Here is a 15823-nt window from a genome sequence, read left to right on the forward strand (position 1 = left end):
CTAGCTACGCCAGCTTTTCAGCCGGGGCTTCCCTACATGAAGGGTTCGACCTACTGCTTTTCTGAAGCAGCTTCTTCCATTTCATTGTGGGAGGAAAAATGTGCCTTTCATGTAGATTATTTTTTTCCTGAGCTTTGTGTTTCTCTGCCTTTCTATGTAGTGCCTTTCTAACCTACAAAAAGAGCTTAGATTTGCAGCCATGGTCAAAAACATGCAACATGGCTCCAGAGTCTTACGTATGCCTTATCTTCTGGATTAGGTATCAGTAGATGCATTGCAACAGAGTTCTCCAGGAATCAAAAGACCAGTTCTGTTATCCTGTTGCAAAGGATGCTACACGGTACTGGACCTGACCTAATTCCAGAGCTGATGGGCAAAACCAAAGAATTTGGCTCCATTATTCATGGGAAGTAAAACTTGGTTCCAAGGTGGATGCAAGGGTATAAGTTGCTTTAGGAAGAGGCCCTCTGCTCAGGATATAGGTCATGGTGAATCTCACCTTTTCCAAGTCATTATGAGCTTGTCTTGCTCATTGTGTATTCAGTGTTTAGGATGACATTCGGGTGCATTCTTGTCCCTTAGAAACAGGAAGGTTGGCCCATTAACATGCAGTCTTAAAGAAGAATGTAAGTTAATGCCTATAAATCGAAATACCAGCTTCCTAGATTTTCTGGGCCAGATTTCCACTCAATCTGTTGTTTCATGAATTTCTTATGGCTGCCTTGAGGGATGCCTTTCATTGGAAAAAAAAAAGCCGGGGAAACGAACTACTGTACCGAATCTACCATATGTATGACTCTGAGAAAGAACCCTGGAAGAGGAAAGGTGTAGTCAGGGAGGCCCTCACACGGAGGTCTATGGCGTGGTCTCTGGCGCCTTCTTGTACCATGCCTGTATCTCATTTTTTATGTAGACCCATTAATTTCATGGCCACTTCATCCCTGCTTCAAATTTTTTGTAACTTTATTGGGCATTTCTAAGGTACACATCCTATATAATTAGTTTTAAAGTAAATCTGCTGCATGTTGTTTATTACTGTTGACCATAGATTCTTTGGAAAGGCTTAGCATTTCCTCCTGAGTGATGGAAAAATGTCATGCTGTGGGGATGCAGAAGAAAAGGGAATAAACCAGGTCTCAAAGAGTTTCTATTTTTGTCTATATTAAGCTAAACATGGTGTGGTACAGAGGGGCAGAAAGGAAGTGTTTGTTATGGCAACAATTGTATCATTCATATGAACTCTTGAAAAATGTGGTCTGTTGCTGGATTTGTTGGAAGTAGGAACAGCAGCAGCATCATTTCTACACCACAAATAAGCAGTGCCTTTACCATTCTTCTACTCAAGCCAAACATTTCCAGTATCTTGAAATACAGGTACACGTATTCCTTAAACAAACACAGCTACTTGGAAACCTTATTTGTGCAACTTCTCTGCAATAGTACCATGTCAGTTATGGACCAAAAGGGGGTGTAGGTTTATTCCTCTAACTCCCTGCCTAACTTTCGCTGCCCTTACGCGTCAGCACAGAGTACCAAAATGTATAAAGATGGCTACCTGGCACTACAGTTTCAGTTGGAACCAGTCCATTACAGATGCCTTCAAGAGGACACCCAAGATATGACCTGGGAATTAACCTTCTTACTTGTTCACATGGTCTGAACTGGGACACCCATAATGCCAGAGGGCAACTGTATATGCCAGCCTATAAACATCTACTGGGAGATAAGTCCCATGGAGTTCAATAGGTCTTACTTCCAGAGCTTTATTGTACACACCTTAATGTTGCCTTGTTCATAGCTGTTTCTCATGCTTTACATGATGTCATTATCTTCCAGGATATTTGCTGTGCTTTCTAAGCATTTCCACAGCATATCCGTCTGTCTGTCCGTCCATCCATCCATCCATCTGTCTAGGAATATTAGCATGAAACCCTAATGTAGTTGAGCAGTTTTCCTATACCACAGTGTCACATCAAGGTTATATAATGAACAGGTGGAAAGGCAGAGAAAGAAAACACCCCCCACCCAAAATGTGGAGGATCTTATCTTAATCCCTTGAAGAATCCAAAAGCAGAGGCCTCTTTAAAGTGGCAGATTAAAGACTCATGAAAAAAAGTCCCTGGATAAGTGGTACAGAGGATTGCAACCTGAGCAAAATGGAATTTATCTGAGTTCACATGACATTCAAAATAAAACAGAAAGAAATAAATTCAAAACATTAGCCAAAATCATCAAAAGAGAAAACACAGGCATACCTTGTAACAACATCAACTGCATATCATTTTTTATTTCATTTATATGCCAGCCTTCCTCCCAAGGAAAACCAGGGTTGGCTTAAAATACCAGCAATCATTCTGAAGCTATGCCATCTGCATCAAAACATGTTGTTTTGATATCTCGGTTTTTGGACAAAAAAATCTTGTGAAAATCCAAAGAAATTTGTTCTAAAGCAGACTTGCTATAAAGGTTTAAAAGGCGTCCCACTGTTTTGTGAAGAGGGATCAGAGATTAACAATGCTATCCTCTATGTGGCAGAGGATAATAAATCCAATAAAACAACTCAGTGAAATAAGGTGCGTGCATATGAACTGCAGGAAGGCATTTCACAAAACCATTTCTCCTCAAACAAACTGGGTGAATTTCAGTAATTGTTGATTGAATTGCTGCCCTGATTTGAACAATGAAAATGAGCTAAGGTGCTCTATTTAAATTGTGGTGAATGGTGGGTGGACGTTGGCAATAATTTCCATAACTGCCACTCTGGCTTGGTTTGTCATGTCATCTAGACCTGGCCAGCATTGTTTTGTTGGAGGGAAAACAGCTCTCCATTAACCCTGGAACAGTCCATGCCACCCAGGTTCAGAAAGCACAGCGAGCCATGCTTGGCAGGGTTTATGGAAATAACATGATTTAAATAAGTTTTGATCTTTAAATATTTTGGTCTTGCAAACTGGTCCGGTGTTTCTCGTCAGCTCTAGTGTACACCTAAGATGTTTTAGGTAAACTCCTAAAATATAAAGCGGGAAAGTGACCAAGTGCCACCCCTACTATGAAGGAGAGTGAGGCTGTTGCCTCAGGCAGCAGATGCTGGCAGGGAGCAAGCAGCAAATGGTTGTGTTCCAGGTGGCTGGATCTATGGCCCCAGGATAGCTTACCTCCTCAGGGTGTTGTGGAGGATGCCATCCATCACTCCCAAAACTCAACTGCCAGCGCAGTCACACTTGCCTTTCCTGACATGTAATGTTGAAATGTTGCTGGCAAATTCCTTACAGTTTAAGGGTCAGGGTTAATGTGAACGCACCCTCAAAGAAGACAAGAAAGCAGACCGGTAAAATAAGTATTATTCACATTTCTGGAATGTGGTCAGAAACATTGCATTGGAAATAGAAAGACAGGGGAATGTTCCATTCAACAATGGATATGGAAGATTGTTTTTCCAGAAATATCTGAGATAAACTGCAGGTGGGGAAGATAGCTCCAACAGATTATTCCCTAGTGGGAGCAAAGCAGTGAAGCCAATAAAATCAGATGTTAGTAGAACTCCAGGCCTCCCACAGAGATGTCTAAACACTAGCTTTTGAAGAATGAACAGAAATTAAATTCTGAGAAATGCTATAGCAACTGTCACCAAGGCTACTGTCAGAAACATGCTTATCCAGAAGACTTGTGGGCTGTGGCAAGCATTGACAAATTTGGGAAGAATGATTTCGAAGGCAAAACACTGCCGTTATGACACATCTGGTATGTGCATCTGAAAAGTGTATCAAAAGAAACAGCACAAGGCTCTTTAGAAAAGGCAAAAGTGAATGCCATGGAAAAGATGTGAGGCTTTTCTTTCATGAAATTACATGGATGGTGTACATGAATGAAGAGAAACCAGGAAGAAGAGGGAGATTTGGTATAGGGTTATTTGGATCCATCAAAAAGCAGAGATTCATCTGACATGCTGGATACCTTTGTGGCTCCTTCCATGTGGACTCTGTACACAAGGAAGTCTTTCAGCAGAAGGGAATTTTTTCAGGTGGATGAGGTACTTCAAGTAACATTTATGGATGTTGTTGTATGGAGCATGGTGAACGTTTGGCAAAACATCCATGATATGATTTGCATATATTCATTGTGATTACCTTGTTAAATGAAGCAACTGAGCATAACAACATAAAAGAGCGGCACAATACCACACCAAGAGTATATCTAGTCCAGCATTCTGTCCAACCATCTGCCCATGGAAAACCCACATGGAGCCACTGCACACAGAAACATTGCCTTTCATAGCACTGAACCTTCAGGACTGCAGCCATGGATAGCCATATATGCCATACATTTGTCAATACCCTTTAAAACCAGCTCAATAGGTGGGGACAGTGTTGTTTCCTCTTCCAAACTCTCTTTTTTTGCACCGACATTGACATCTATAGTCTCTGAGGATGACTGAAGCTCATTTCCCCAGCCCTGATCTAGCCTTCTCTATAGTTTATCCAGACTAATGTCTTCACATCCACTCTTACTGGGACAGGATCCTATTTTGTGGTCTTGTCATCACCATTTTCAGATGGTTCTGTAGTTACAAATATATATTCACTGAAAGATGTAGTTACAGAAGGCTCTGGAAATCGGCATTCAGAATCTTTCATCCAAGACATTCACAAGACGATTGATAGTTCTTGTTTTGTGCATTATTCCAATGCCTACTGAGGTGTCTTTCTGGCCATTGTTATTATATAGTCTGGGAATGGCTAGGATGAAATAGATGGTGGCATCTTTGTGTTCAGTACTTAAGTTTTTCTACCCAATGCTCAGTTTTTGCCATACAAAGTGCCATCTTTGACCATTTGAAAGCTACTGGAGGCAACATACTGGTGCAGGTCCCAGAACTTATCGTGTAATATGTTTTCTTTTGGCAACCTCCTTGCTCTTCCCCTATACCTTGTATTAATGACACTGGAGACCCCAAACTAGTATAAATTGCCACAGGAAATACAAATGTTTGATGGTTTCCTTCATTCCCCTAAATCAGCAGGAGATTTTGAAAAGAGCTATATTTCATGACAAGACAAACATGGAGCACATTATAAATGAAGCAGAACTAATGAGCAAGTGGTACAAACCTCTCTATAAGAACAGTTGAAGTCAGTCAGACAGTTGCGATTAACATGTCACATGGGTTTGAACAAAATAGATGATAATTAGGCACAATTAACCTTTTCTGGTTCAGGGTATATACTTCTTTGCATAATCCGCTCAACAGAGAATACAAATTTACTGAGCAATCCTATCCATGTGCATTCAGAAAGAAGTCCCAGTGCGTCTAAGGGAGCTTGCTCCTGGGAAAGAGTGTACACAGCAGTCTTGGTCATTAATAGGGCACTCTAGGTAAGTCAGCTCAGAAGTAAATCCCATTGCTTACTCCAAACTAAGCATGTATAGGATTGCAGCCTAGCTTCCTGAGCTGCAGCCTTGGATTATCTATATTATGCCTCTAGCTTTCCTGACTATAGTACCATTTGTAATACAAAACAGTGTTTTTCTTATACTTGAAACAAGTTTGATAAAATACCTAAAATCTGCATTAAACTTAACATTACTTTTAATTTTATACTATATTTGCCTGATACCAAGCCAGCTCATTAGAAGTGATGAAACACAGTCACATTCAAATTCAAATTTCTGAATTCAAGTTCAAAGCTAAGATAATTAATGTGTTAATAGAAGAGTAATGCTAATCTTTAACATCTCTAGCAGGGTGATAAAGTTGAAACACATATATTAAGATGACACAAGGAGGCAAACATTAATTAGAAACTGTAAGAATGAGCCACATTCATATCTGGGAACACCAAATGAAAAGCCTTCTTCCTTAGCATCAGACATACCGAGCTGGTCTGCAGACACTTTAAACCCAGCATGGCTTAAACATCCTCCAGGGACTCCAGCTGTGCCTAACAAATAATTTTTCATCCCTCCTCTTCCACCCTCAGTCCTCAATCCCACAGGATTATCTCCATGGGCGCACTGAGGGGTGTGCGGTGAGGACAACTGCTGTCCAAAAGTCATCCACCCCACAAAGCTTCCCCAGTGAAGCCACTCCATGGTGGGGCTGCAGGTTGGGAGAACAAGCTAAGCCTCTGCAGCTGTGAAGCCATGGTGGCTTAATCTATTGTGCAAACCCAGTTGGATTTGGCAATCATGGTCACTGGATTTCTATACCCCAAACTTCTCAACATCCAGCTCCATCAAGATCATCAAATTAATGCTAGACTGGGTTACCAGGGGAGATGGATTCCTGGAACTACCTACCGTTTGGCCAAAAGACAACTGAACTCACCATGACCTGTACTCCCCTCCTTAGTTGTTGTTCCTGTAGCCAGTATCTCAGGGTCCTTCCCAGCAGAAGCCATCTGCTGCGTCCTCCACTTCTCTGCCCTGGTTGCTACCCCTTTTCATTCACCACTTGGAAAAACTGGAGCTTCAAAAATGTACAATTCAGGTTATTTTTAAAGGATTGGGTTTTGTTTCACAAAACCCCCAGAACTTTGTGCAAATGTGTTTGTATTTATTTATTTATTTATTTATTTACGTCAGTCTTTTTTCCAAGTGTACTCTTCTTGTAGTCTTGCCTGGCCAAAGTCCTTGTGTGTTTCTGCTGTCCAAGGGAGCAGCCAAGTGGAATAAGTAACATATATTGAGACTGACAAGATGAAACTGTGTAGAGGCTAATTTGTGCATAGTTTCCAAGGTGCAATTGCTGAGCAGACAATTGAAAAGCACCAAAAAGTAGAAAAAAGCAGCCAGTGTAGATGCACCGAAAAGTGGGAGGACAGTATGTCCCCCTTGGCAATGTGATCTTGTTGCTTTTAAGCCCTCCACCTTTTCAAAACTTCTCTGATTCTCCAGCCAATGAATATTGGCTCCCCCTCTGTGCATAGTTCCTTTTTAGAGTGCCACAATTGCTACAGGTCCCTGAGAGCTGTTAAATAAATGCAAGAAATATATGTACATTTAATAGCTCAGGAGTAAATTGGGGAGAATTCTGTGTACAATTAGAGGCTACAAAGTAAATGGAGAGGAAATTTGTACACCTGCATTAACTGCTCCATTATGGCATGGCTGCAAATTTCCTATCCATTTACTTCCCAGCCTTAAAATTGCACACATTTCTCAGTCACAAAATCAGCAAATGTTCCCAACAGGTGTTTCTTTTTCAAAAACCTCTTATGGATAAAGAAGACTGCAGTGGAGGAAGTGTGGTACCAGGCAGAAGCCTATTTGTTCCATTTCTTTCAGTTTCCTTTCTCAGCTACTTTTTTTGGGGGGGGGGGCGAACTGTTTGTTGTTGTTGTTAGTTGCAAAGTCATTCCTGCAGGCCTTCTGTGGCACTAAATATTATGCAAACAAGGTCAGTGTAACAATGTTGTGCTTATATTCTTAGGAGAAACTGTTCCCATTGTTTTTCAGTCATGAGAAGACTTAACCTCCCAGTGTCCTGCTCCAACAAATGTTTCCCAAAGATCATTGCAGTTGTCATTCATTTTGACAACTAATTGAGAGTGGTCAGGTACAAAGAAGTGCAGGGAAACTTAAAATGTGGTAGTTGAGAAGGAAAGGGATTTGAGTAAACTTAGTTCAGGGTTGTCCTATAAAAACATGGGACCTGAAATTAGCAATGTGAAGGGCTCCTTGCCCCCGCAAAAAGAAATAAAAAGCGCATTTTCTTTCCAGAATCCATCTACTACAGCTCTGAGAGGCATGTGAAAAAAGTCATGATTTTCTAATCAATGGTTTGGATTGCTGTCTAGATAGAAGGCCCTTATGAAATTCCTTAGATTCACTCTGATTAGTTTTTATTTTTAAAAAAATCCAATCCCGCTATTCTGAAAATACTTACTGTGATTATTTGTGGTGCATATTTATTTTCACATCCATTGCAGAAAAATATTGGAACATGGGCACAATTAACTCTCTGCAGCACTCCTGGAAACTTGGGTCAAATAATACGAGAGCTTGGCAACCAGATGCACCTCTCTGGCCACTGTACAACTTATTATAATATTAACTTCCTGCCTTAGATTAATTTACAATCTGTTTTGGATACTGGTTATGAAAGGAAATATTTAAAGTTTTTTGGGTGCCTCAAAAACATCGAATTTGTTGCCAATATGGGGAATGCTGGGAGTCGTCGGACATTTTTCAAAGTCCTATATGACATCCAAAAGACCATGCTGAGAAATAGCCATCAGGTGGACTGCCCAGCTCCATGTTTGGGGTCTATGGTCAAGGTGCCCACCTCTCCACCTTGCATTGCCCTGTTGCTTGCCTTTAAACCCTGCTCATTATCCTCTCTGCTGCTTAGTGAGATTGATAGACTAGACATGTGAGCAATCAGTTGTCAGGATCTGGTCCAACTGGTAGCCCATACCAGAATCACCAACCTGGTATTGGCAGAATTGGTCCCAGCCCTGCTGGAACACTCAGTCTCTTAATGAGCACCAGCTGGGAGATCTGAGGGAGGCGCTACGTATCTAAGAGCAAGCTCTTCTCTCCAAGCCAGCTTCAACAACTCAGGTCTTCCTGTTTGCTGCAGTGCCTGTATCTTGCCTGACCCAGATCCTGCCTTGCTGTTTGTGTCCTGCCTCGCTGTGCATCCTGCCTTGCAGAGTTGCCTCAGCAGTGCAGGTTTTCCTGCCAGCTGTGGTTCAGCTCCTGCAACTTGCCTTACCTTGTGTCATGCCTTTTCACATATCCTGTCCAGTTCTCCTGCCTTCGGGTACCTGCTTCTCTGTTTGTCTTCCTGCTTCTTAACCCTTCACCTGCATATGTCGATGCCCATGCCCTGCCCTGATACATGTTTCTGGTTCCTGGCCCTAGCCTGTTCCATGCCTGTGATTTGGACCGCTATTGAACCTTGCGTTTGGACTTTGGACTCTGCCTTGCTTTGAGTTCTGTAGCCCTGGCCCTGGCGTCCCTATTTTCTCTTCCAGCCCCCACAGCAGTGTGGGCTGGTGTGGCTTTGTCTGCCAGGATGGGGACAGGTGACCAGGCAGTGCCATCTTGAGGTTTTGGGGACCCTTGGGCAAGACATTCTCAGTGAGCCCCTTCCCCAAACAGCCTACCTGCTCACTGCTATGGTTACCAGCTGCCCTTGCTCCTCAACCACTTGCTGGCCTGACAGCAAAGCAGCACCGAGGCCATTGTCTGAGTCAGAGTGAAACGCAGGTGAACAAACAGGTGAACACGCAGGTTGCCATGGTGAAAAGGAAGCACAATTCCTGTGGACTTGCCAGTGGGCCCTTGCTGTCATGTGGAACCTCAGCAGGGGTCCTAATATCCTAAATCAGGATCAGGGCCATGGTGTGTGAAAGTGGGCACTAACACTTCCCCTATGTCGTGGTCCCTATTTATTTTTTAAATTATTTCCTCCTGACGTCAACCTTTCAGGGTGTAACTCTCCCCAGACAGTTCATTAAAATATTCCATAAAATCGACATGATGAATTTGCCAAATATTAAGGAAGAGCAACAGCACCTCAACCAAATGTAGACTGCAATGTTTAAAAAAATATTCAAGGCAGCAAGTACTAAAGGAGCCATGCACAGCTGCCTGGAGAGAGAATTCTAAAGTTGTCGGGCCACCACTGAAAAGATCCCGCCTCTGGTACAATTCAGCAGGTTGTAATTGGGCTCATGCAAGCTGTTAATGTGCCCTGGAAGGGGAACTGCCCATTGGCATTTTACCCTGATACACTCCCTTGTATTGGCTGAGTTGTAACAAAAGTGTCCTTTTGCACTTACAAAACCCCTTGCAGCCATTTGATTTGCTTATTATTTCAAAAGAACAAAGCTCAAGCCATTTCTCCTTATCTGTTCTTACATTCCTGGAATTTGGAAAATATAATCTGTGCTGGAGCTCTCTTAACTATTTTGGCTGACACAATGAGATGGTTGGTTGCAAACTGCCTATTTGCATTTTGTTCAAATTTGGTTTCTCACTAATGGATTATCTCTTCTGACAAGGTCAGAAAATGTGATGTTAAAATGTACTGCTATGGGCTTCTGAGCACATTATTAGTAAAATGGTGGCATACTGCATACAAATATGGATTGAAAACATGTTTAACAGGGAAACAATTTCCTCACTTCACACACATGATGCACACCGTGACAGAAAACAGCATGATAACCTAAATTATTTTCAAAGTGATGGGTCTCATTTTCCCTTTTTTAAAAATGGTAACATATGGACAAAAGACTTGTATTCCCTGGTCCAAGATATTCCTTATGGGTTCACTTGCAAATTGCAAGTGTGTGGTCCTGTTCTGACCATGCTCCATCAGTTTAGGTTTGAGGATACTTCAGAAGACTCAAAGACATGGGTGTCAAAAAGTGGCAATTCAATACAGTCTATTGAATACAAATGAAATATGGATGCAGGTTGTTAATAAAGAAAGCTCACACTTTCCTTCTCCATGGCCTATTGGTCCCCTGACTAGGCCAGGGGTGCTCTGACAGCCTCCAAAAGTGCCCAGGTAGGGGACACATTAATTCTTCCCTCCAGGTCATGAACAAAAGATAACAGTTCTTACTTCAGCATTTCTGCAGTTCTTCTCTCCCACTATTGCAGAGCCTCTCAGGATGCACAAACCCCCTTCCCTCTTCCTGGGAAAAAAGCTGTTTTGGTAACATAAAGCTTTGTTTTTGCTGCAAAGGCAGGCCTTACGGAATGACTGTGGAAGGCACCTTCAAGACCATCTCTGATGCACTTCTTAAAAAGCTGAAGGGCTTGGCATGCTTTCCAGAATTGGTTTTGTCATTTGGAAACCAGGAAAGTTCGCTATACTACCTGTTGATCCTCAGTAACACCTCACCATTCTTCCAGGAAAGCCTGAACAATACAAGCCCTGTTACCTATAAAGACTTCCCTGTTTATTTCGGTGGAGGGGGAAACTCAATATTTCAACAGGGGGTAGAAAGCACATGTCTGCAAGCATACAGCCGTGCACTGAAGGAAATGAGAACGCTCACATGTCCAGGAATTTCTCACAAAGCAAATAGTGTTCTAGCTTGTGCACAGGTATAATCATTTTATTGGCAAATGCTAACACTGAATGCAAACTGAACATAAGCTTCCCTTCCTGGCCAGTCCCTGAAGCCTCATCCTGCCTAGGAGAACCTTATACCTAACTAGTGCCAACACGGAGTCCTCTTTACATGGCCAGAGTGCATCCCTGCACAGGGGGATAGATCAAAATTATGCATTGTAAGGAGGAAGTAGCTAGGGAGACATTTTTCTCCATCCCCCGTAATATTAGGACCTGGTTAAATTACAGATTAAATTATGGAAGTTACTTCCACAAGATGTGGCGATGGCCACACATTTGGACAGCTTTAAACAGGATTGGAGCAATTCATGGAGGAGAAGGCTCTGTGGCTCCTCATCCTGATTATATTACCTCCAGTACTGAAGGAAGCATGCATTTCACTAGCAGTTCCTGAGGAACATGAGTGTTGGGGGAGCTGCTGAAGACATGTCCTACTTGTGACAGGCAGCTGGCTAGCCGCTGTGTGAACAGGATGCTGGACTAGTTGGACCTTTCTTGATCCACCATGGTTCTTTTTGTGATCTTAGGTTCACAGCAGAGCAGCATGTCTGGTAAACTGCTCTTGAACCTAAACTACTCTTGAACCTAAAAGCACCTTGTTATGTTGCGTGGTGTGCTATTGTTTGATGAATGTTCAATGTCTTATGGACTTATGGAAGTAGTTACATGGTGAAGTGCATTCAAGCCCCTGTGAGTCACTCTAAGTATGTAGCATAAACTGCTTACATTTTGATCTGTAAGTTGACATTAGATTTCAATTAAAAGGCTTTTGTGGATGGAAATGCTGCATATTATTTTATCCAGAACTCCAGTTGTGAATTATTTTCACTTTATTTTGCAGACCAGTTGTTAAGTTGACCCAAATTTCAAAGGATGGATGTCATTGCTTAAAGTGTTTGATTAAATACATTAACAAAAAGAAAAATAATTTAAAATAGATAAAGTTGGCTAAAATGCAGGTAAAAAAACAGTTATGCAGATATAATATAGGATGTCCAGCAATGAATGGAAATCTAGCCAATGTACTAAAACATAATCATAGAATCATGGTATAGTAGAGTTGGAAGGGGCCATGAAGGCTATTGAGTCCACCCCCCTGCTGTTGCAGGTCACCAATTTATACCCTCCCACTCAGATGACTGTTCAATTTCACTTGAATATTTCTAGTGTGGGAGAGCCCACGACCTCTCTAGGCAACTGGTTCCAATGTCGTATTACTCTGACAGAGCGGAAATTTCCTGCTATCTAGCCTGAATCTGAGTTGTCACAACTGGAGTTGATTTTTCTGTGTCCTACACTGGTATCAGCAAGAAGAGATCTTTGTGACAGCCTTTGAGGTACTTACAGAGTGATACCATGTCCCTGCTCAGTCTTCTCTTCTCAAGGCTGAACATGTCCAGTTCTCTCAGTCTCTCCTCATAGGGCAGTGTTTCCAAATCCTGGATAATGTTTATTGCTCTCCTCTTGACCCTTTCTAATTTTTCTGCATTTTTCTTAGATCTTGATGCCCTGAACTGGACACAGTATTCCTTCTATTAATGCATCCCAAAAGAGCATTTGCCCTTTTTTGCTGCATCACAGTGTTGACTCATATTTGGCTTCTTGTCCACAATTAATCCAAGGTCTTTTTTTTTTTTTGGATTAAAGTTCTGGATAGAACATAATATCCAGAATACTGGATAAAAGTCCAAAACCCAGAAAGATCAAACTCAGTTCCCATTCAGACACTTAACAATTCCTGTAACAATATGTACAGGAATAATCTATGGTGCTTTAAAGTCTTTGCTTATAAAGCCAAACACAAATATAAAATGTTAAGGAGTGATTTTGAAAGTTTCTGAGCTATTGAACTTTAATAGTCTTTAAAAACCCCTCTTAAAACAACATCTCAAATACCTAAGAGTTAGTGTAACTGATGCAATTATAGAATGAACTTTGTTTGAATTACAAAGCAAAATGCTTAGAGCCTTGGCAATAAGTTCCTGCTAACATTTCACCTTGGCTGTTACCATCTTCACACAAATGGTATGGCTAGCGAACACCTCATGTTCTCTTTCTGCAGGGCAAGCATCAACAGTATCTGTCTAATATGCAAAATGTTCCCAGCAACAGGATTTGAATCCATATTTGGAAATAGTGGGGTCTTTTCTGACTTCTTTTCAGCTGAGATTTGGGGAAAAGAATGGCTGGTATGTATAGGTGTGCTACATAAATATTCCTGTGTGATGAGTTTTCTTTATTGATTAGTGGTTTTGGAGATAGGAAGGATCCCTTCCCCCAGTAAAAGGGTTTTTTGTTGCTGGAAACTCCCCCAGATCTGCTATTCTTACCTGCTTGAATAATATGATGTCATTTAGTGGATACCTAAAGGAACACCTAAAGGAACGCCTGCTTTCATATTTGCCCTCCCGCCCCCTGAGATCAGCAGCAGAGGTCCTCCTCCGGGAACCCTCCATGAAAGACATTAGGAGGCAAAGTACCCAGAGGAGGGCTTTCTCTGCGGTGGCGCCCCGCCTATGGAATGCGCTCCCCAGAGAGGTCTGCCTGGCATCGTCGTTATTTGTTTTTTGGTGCCAGGCCAAGTTCTTTTTATTTCAACAATATTTTGATAACTTTTAACATCAGCTTATAGGTTTTAATCTGCAGCCAGGGTGGATCTGGATTTTATTTGTATTATGTTTTATTTTATGTAAGCCGTCCCGAGGCTATGCGATGGGACGGCATACAAATACTCTAAATAGATAGATAGTGGTATTTTTCCTGCTCTGTGCCTCTTCACTGCTTTTGATGCACTGTGGCAAGGAGGGATTCTTGCATGGCTGGATTCTCCTGCTTTTGGGTAAGAAGTTGGGCTATTGGGTCCTACTGAAGTTAATTTCTATAGCTGGCACGTCTCCCTCATTTCCCAACACTGTGATGCTTTCAGACAAATCACATCTTGGCCTCTCTCCATGAAATTAAAAGAATGTTGATTTTATTAGTACATTGCATTTATATCCCACCTTTTTCCTCTTGTGATAAACCCAAGACACCTTCACAACAACATCCACCCAAGAGTCCTCCTGGACTATTGGTTAATTTGGTTTATAAATTCAATTATAAATAAATAAACCCTGTACAGTAGGTTGAGCTGAGAATTGATGGACTTGCCCAAAATCATCTAGTGAGCTTCATGGACAAGAAGGGACTTGAACCTGGATCTCAGGACCCCAGTCCAACACCTCACCACATTTGGCTCTTTATGGGAGCTTTAGAAATACGGGATATAATCCTGCCATGATCCTAATTGTACTTCCATTCTATTTTACACAGACTACCATGGCAAATATAGTATGTACACTCTGTGTTTGTCCATTTGTCATTGCCAGTCCACTCATACAAGTTCTTTTGCTGGGTTTTGCCCAAAAGTGAATCTTCACTTTCTGTTCCATGGAGGGGCATGTTCTCTGTCCATTGTGGAGATCTTCCCTGCCCAGGCAGTGGACAACCCCAGGCTGCACGCTGCCTCTTCTAACTTTGCAACACGATCCACCTCTATTTCCATGTTCTACTCCTCCTTTACTTCACATAGCCCATCTTCAAATATTTGGATTCAGCATTTTTCCCAATCAACCTGTCTTTCCATTATCTTTCCTAGAAGCCTACATTATTGTATACAGGGTGGCCCTCCAAATGTCTTGAGCTCCCAACTCCCATCAGCCCCAGACAACACAGCCTATGGCCAGGCTTGATGGGAGTTCAGGGTCTGGAGGGCCAAGTGTTCCCCAACTCTGGCTTAAGGTACACACATGCAATTTCTTTTCCATCAGAATGCCCTCAATTCTATTTATTTATTCATTTATTTATTTGTACAGCTTTTTTACAAAATGACATGCTGTGAAGGAAAATAGAAGCATGATGAACCCTTGGACATTATATATATCCAAGGTGGAGGTAAGCCACAGCTTCAGGTTTTCTGAAACCTTATTTGACATCTGTGGCACTGGTGGAGAAAGTATAACCTCTTCTTGGTCAAAGTACAAAGGAGACAGGCATGAAAGTTCAGACCAGATGATCAATAGTGAGGTGTGAGCGTCTGAATCACAGTAGGGGTGGAGTAGTGTGCATTGCCAAAATCCTAAAGCACCACACAGTTTCCCTTGAAGGATATTGAGGAACCATGTAGAGGAAGTTACAGGTAAACATATAGATAATAGAGGAGTGTGAAGCATTACTTGAGGTTCCTTGAGAAACAGATCCTTATTGTTAAACATTCCTCTTTGGTATGGGACGAGTGCACAGTGCCAGTGTCCAACCCAGTGGTGGAAATCAGCAGAACATTGCTTCACAACAGGAAATAGAGAGGTTGCACAAAGTGCAAAATGGGGTCATGCCAGTTTGGAAGAAACTAACGAGGCTTTTGTAGTCACCCTTGGTTGTTATTGTGTGATCTTGGTCAGGGCTTGGGGTGCTTAGGACCAGGCAAGAGTGAGTCAGGCTTATATTTACATCTCCCACACACTGTCAACGGAAGGTTTGAGGGAATCTGCCCCAGTCTTGCTAGAGGCCATATTCACACTGAAGCGAGCTTTTGCTCACTAATCCTGCCTGGATGGAAAATGGTATCTCATAGAAATGCTGTCTGTGTAATTTTCAGCCTCTCCACTGGGGAGGGCTGCATATACATTGTGTAATGTTAACATATATTAGGCTGCTTAGGAGAAAGGGAAGACAGCTATACAGGTCATA

The sequence above is a fragment of the Varanus komodoensis genome, unplaced genomic scaffold (assembly GCF_004798865.1).
Source record: "Varanus komodoensis strain SLA01 unplaced genomic scaffold, ASM479886v1 scaffold9, whole genome shotgun sequence".
Lineage (NCBI taxonomy): Eukaryota > Metazoa > Chordata > Lepidosauria > Squamata > Varanidae > Varanus > Varanus komodoensis.